The sequence below is a fragment of the Aphelocoma coerulescens genome, chromosome 2 (genome assembly GCF_041296385.1).
Source record: "Aphelocoma coerulescens isolate FSJ_1873_10779 chromosome 2, UR_Acoe_1.0, whole genome shotgun sequence".
NCBI classification, from domain to species: domain Eukaryota; kingdom Metazoa; phylum Chordata; class Aves; order Passeriformes; family Corvidae; genus Aphelocoma; species Aphelocoma coerulescens.
Window position 1 is genome coordinate 40,096,381 of NC_091015.1, and position 6,000 is coordinate 40,102,380.

Consider the following 6,000-nt stretch of genomic DNA (forward strand, 5'->3'; position numbering starts at 1 on the left):
TACAAATACTCTGCAACATGGTTTCTATCTTTTAAGACTGGTCGTATACCAAGACATGAAAGTTCTGGATACATGCTCTCCCACTTAGTTCTTACAGTTAAAAAAACAGAAAAGGAAAAAAAAATTAAAGCACTGCTTAGTGGGCAGCTGTTTTTGATGCTGTTGTTATCTATTGTTGATGTCATGCTCTGAAGCATCCATCAGAGGATCTCTAGAGTGCCTCAGAAGTGTGCTGTCCCACAACAGACCTCGAATCAACCAAAAGTTATAGCTTAGTCTAATTTTTTCTTGACAGGTAGTGAGGGGAGTTTGTGAGTCCTCTGTTCCACTGCCATGTGTCTGCCTAGTGGTAAAAAGCTGAACAAACAGTTAGGACCATGAGCACCAAGCCTTTATATTTTAATGTTTTCTAAGATATTCAAAGGAATCTTGCAGAACATTTATGTGGAATATATAGGAATTTCAGGGCTTAACCATTCCTTGCCATGCTGTGCTTTGCCTTACCTTGCCTTCCCTGTCTCTCCCCCCACAGACACTGCAATTTTCTCTAACTTTTATTGATGAGATGGAGACCCTAGTTCAAGCAGAGCATAAGATTTTAATATAATGCCTTACTCCTCTTGCCTTCTGCTGCAAGCAGGTATATTTTACATGGAATACCTGCAGTGGGATCTTGCTCTAGATCTAGCTAGAATTAGCAACAAAGGACAAACTGGTGCCAGCTATTTCTATATTTGCCTGGATCCATCATCCATTCACCTCTGAGGCTTCTTCACATATATGTTCAGACTTACAGTCTTTAAATCGCCTTGACATTTGGTTCTTTCAGATCACTGGTACTATATAAATGTATATTATCAATATTTTAGTCATCAAAATATCTGATCTTCAGAATACGCTGTTAAACAGCAAACAGACTGACTTAGGTAATTTTGCATTATACACTTTTCTGCTTAAGCCTCTCTTCTGTAAAAAGTTATTCCAAACATCTCTTTGCAAAAATACCTTAGTAATTTGCATCTATTGACTGGATTGCAGATTCTCTTTTCAATTTTAGGAATAGTCTACTTTAATATTTGTGTTAGTCAATTATTTTTGGCTGGTAATAAGAGCGTTGGCATACCAAATAAATGAATTCTCGTTTCACTTTTTTTCTTTAAAGCATGTTGATCTTTCTCCTCTCTTTTGCATTAGAGATTTGAGTAACTATCTAGTTAATACTTGTTCTGCTGATACTCTGGATAGCTTTTCTTTAACAGCAGGAATGAACTAAGCATAAATGTAATTCTAAGCTTTGGCTGACATAGCTCAATAAATCAAAACCTTCATCTCCCAGTCATACACTTAGGGTAAAGAGTAAAGCTTGTAATAGCATTAACATGGCAGAAAAAATTGCATAGCAACCTGTTTGAAATCCCCCATAAATATACCTAAATAGATGCTGATGCCATTAAACCATCTTATTTCAGGTATGCACATTCTGGTGGCAGGACATGCCTGCTGTATTTCCTTTACCAGCTGTGGTGGGAAGGGGTAGTTTCCTGGTATTGAGATCTTTTGCAAATCCTTGAGGGTTTTTTATGGCTAGAAACATCTGGACGCAAATGTCTCCACCAGTTCCCTCAGAGTAATGAATTGGTGTCTATGGAGACCCCATAGGAAAGGCAAAAGGGTCAGAGGAAACTGCCACTTTCCTACCCATGTAGGCAGAGGGTTATAGACCACAGTAGGCAGCCTTTTACAAGATGCATTTGAAAGAAGATGGGGGCAAGATAATCCAGGGATTTTGACTCTATAATCTTAGCCAAATAAATTGGAGGACTCAGGCAAACCAAGGATCACAAAATCTGTCCCAAAACGCCCTTATCTCTGTGAAAAGAAACATGTTCATATAGCCTTACAGCTGTCACATTCAACATTTACTGTAGTTCCTTAGATTTGTCATGGGGTATAGAATGTATTTGCCATTTGAAAAAGAAAATGGAAAAACTCCCTTTTATTTAAAGGTGTCTAATTCAGAGGATGTACAGCTTAACTGCAAGGCTCTTGTCTCTATTAAACTGGAGTACACAGGGCATCACGATGAAATAAACCTTCCAAGTTTTCTTGCTCATTGCTTGTTCTTTTGGCCCGATTCTCTTTCTTGATTTGTCTGATGATATAGATTAGGGACCAGGAGTCTTACTTTTTCAATATATGTAAAATCTAACAGCATTAGTTACGCTGTAGTTTTGTAGCCAACAGTGTTTTCTAATGGCACCAAGGAAACGTTTTCCAACTTAACATCAGGTGATTGAGCTTGGCAATATCTGTTAAATCAGCCTTCAAGCTTCATGCTGTTCTTTTTAAATTAAAACTTTTACATATTTATTCCTGGCTTTACTGTAGTGTGATGGGATGCTAAATTGCCAGTAAAAAGATTTCTTAAGTAATAATTAAAAGCAACTCTTTCTAAGTCAGCTGCATATTCATTTTTCTCTTAGCTTAAATTGTATTTTCGATATTAGAGAGGTACTAGATTTGGCTATCACTAATAAGTAGTAATTGCATGTCAGTGTTGCTATATGAATGTTGGATCCCATTAAGATATTAACTTTTTAAAGGGATGATGGAAAATTGGAGCGGGTTCAGAAGAACGCTGCAGGAATGACTGGAGACTTGGAAAGTGCTCTTTACAGTGCAGCCCAAAGAAACTTAATATATTTGGATTACTTAAAAAATAAAGGTAAGAAACAACTTGACTGTGGTCTATAACCCTCTGCATAGCAAGGTATTACCTGAGGTAAGAAGATTCTTTAAAAAAACAAAAGAAATTGGAAGGCCACATATAACTTTATTCAGTGGCAGAAATCAAAGTCAGCAGTTTTTAAACTGGAAATTTCTGAGGAGGGAGAACAATTAACCAGTGGAAAATACTGCCAAAGGATGCAGTCAATTTTATACAAATTAAATCAAACCTGCATGTTTTTCTGAAGGTACACTACAACTTTATCACAAGCTGTGGCTTGAGGCAGAAATTGTTGGGAGAACTGTAGCTTGTGTTATGCAGGAAGGAAGAGCATACAATTGTAACTGTCTTGGCTGGGAATGTGTGAAACATGTTCAAGTGCAAGTACAAGGCATTCTTTCATCAGAGTCTCTAAATTTATATTAAGTGCTGTCCAGGTCATTACTATCCTTTAAACAGAGTATCAAGTCTCCAGTTATTCACAGACTTCCCATTTTTTCAGCATAGAGAGTAGAGAATCCCATTTTTCTTGGTGGGGGGGTAAACTTTAAACTCAGCTCATGGAGGAGCTGTGGGAGAAAGAAAAAGCCTAGGAGATCAAAATTGCTTTGTTCACATTTACACCACCAACTGCCCTTCTTTTGTCTCTTGGTGTGTTAAGTTCACCTGTGTGTTAAGTTCACCTACGTGCACTCAGTGCACTTTCTGAGCACATAATGGGTTCACACCAGAGCTGTTGTGACTGCCCAGGGTTTTCCAGGCCCTGTTCAGCTACAGTCCATTTTGTGATGAAGACCTGTTGAGATATCGAAAAAGTGTTTGATTCATTGGCGTCAATTGCCAGCAGTAACTGTTACCTCATAGTTGTAACACTATAAGTAACAATTCTCTTTAGTACCCTAGGCTTGGAGTTAGCTGTACGTATGGCTGTGGATCTAAAATGGTTTAAAAGCAGTCTGAGCTGTGATTCAGTCTGTTTATACTCTGCTTAAATCAGGACAAAAGCTTGAAAACTTGTACACATTCCAGGCACCAACCCTGTAACCTATTTCCAGCTCTACCTTACCCTGTAGTTTTGCTCTGCCTTTGACTGGAAGCAGGATGTTTGGATTTTTTTTACTTTTCCTTCTCAGTGAAGGATTTTTACATTTCTACCTGCAAATGAAGCATTTTGTACAAATGGGAACTCTGCAGGACAGCATTTTAGCCTGACAGTAGTGATTCTCTTCTGAAGGTTTGGAAACTTTACCTTCACTTACCTTCAGAGATGCAGTTTTTTAATATAAGCTGCTAAATCATGTGCTTATGTTGGCCCTGGTCACCCTATTCCTGGTTTCTCTTTCCATCTCTGATCTTAGCTTGTGCATGATCCTGATAGAATCATTCTCTTTCTCTGGTTTGCTTCCTACCCATTCCCTATTTTGTGTGTATTTTGTGCATTGCTGCTAAATGGCCCACATCAGTCAACATCAGGGCACTTTAGCTGGTGCTATTACAAACAGGTTGCTACCAGTACTCTTAGTAGTGCTTTTCACTGGTACCAGTGCAATCTGGGAAAGTGTAGAATGTTTTATTTCTTATTAAGATTGTTGATGTTTAGTAGAAAAAACAACACAGAGAAAAAATTGCAGAAGTAACGGATGATGTCTTAGCAGAGACATTTGTAGTTTGGCTGTTCCTGCAATTGCAGTCCATAACTATAATGAAGATTTTTGAGAATTAAAAATAACAAATTTCTCAGTCATTTGCGATCCAGTTTTGTTCTCCCCTTGTCATCAGCGGCAACAAATAAAAACATATTTTAAATGAAGGTAGTGAAAAAAGAGTCGTTTGTAGAACACTGTTAGAACAGATTGCCTGGGAAAGGCACTGGATTTGTATTTCTCTTGTTTTTTGTCCCCTTTTACATTCACCTGGACTAGTAACCTCCAGAGCAAGTGGATCTAGTAATTCTTTCTTCTATGCTGCCTCTGAGGCAGAGAGGCTAGACTCAAGGAGTAATAAGTAGAGAGGCTGGACTCAGGGAGTAACCAGCACTGCTTTTAGAGGAAAAAAGCACCCAAGAGGTGTCTCTAGAAACCAATGAAGTTGAGGAACAATGCATTTTCCCACCTTTGCCAAGCCTTTAGCCTCTAAGTATTGCCTTTGCTAAAGGAGCGTGTAATGTCCAATATTTGATGTGTAATGAGCTAACTTAAGGACACATTGTCAAGCCCTTCTTTGGATTATTGTCTTTTGTTGTCTTGTTTCCCGAGCATAAGGTTATTTGAAGCTCTCAATATGTTAACTAATATGTTGTTAATTATTTTATTTTTTATAAACCTTTGTCTTGGTGTACTTCTATCTAAAGATCATGCGAGCCTTTACATATTTCCATACTTTCAGCATATTTTATGCAAATAGTTGTTAAAAATGAAAACTCTAATTTCAAATGAAGAAAATTCATGACATGCATCTTGTGTTGCAGTTTAATCACTGTATACCCGGGAAAGTATTGACAGTTGTCCCGTGGAAGCTATTAAAGTTCCTGTCCAAGGTTAAATGAAATTGCAGTTTATCAGGGCAGCATTGAGAAAATAAGGGAATCTGTTCATGGCTCTTGATTAATGCCAAGCATGATCAACACAAGGGGGTTCATTAAGCTATACATCATGTGGGTAATTTAACATGTCATTGTGCCTGCTGTCTGCTTTAACTCTCTGCATAACCCAGTGTTCTGAACTTGTACCTGAAGTGTTGTCTCCCAGACTTTGTCATGCTTGGGTTGGCTCAACATTTGCATTTATACCAATCCCTTTTTTATGACCATTCTGGTTTTTTGCATAACATTTACAATTTCTACAGGGAATGCATCCCTCATTGTCTAGATTTTCCTTGACTTTTTAGATATTTCTCTGTTTTGCGCAGTTTGTTTTAAACAAGGCAGTCAGAATTAAAGGAATCAAAGGTTCTAATCTTAGGAGAGAACAGCTTCCTCAATTCCCAGTGAAGGACTGCATCTCCAAGATTAAGCCTGACAGCTTTCCACACAATTGTTAACTTTGAGGATGGAATGGGCAAGACTTTTCCAAACAGCTACAGAAACCTTCTGATTACAGGCCTTCACCCGCCTTGGGATTTCAGCCACAGAGACATTTTTCGGGCAGGCAGTGTAGCACTGTGCAAGGAATCCAGGAAGGTTTTAGACCATTGAGATGAATTTTCTAGCAAAAATGCCAAGCAGATCAGACTTGACCAGCCTGATTACTCGATATAATGGAATGACTGGCTAT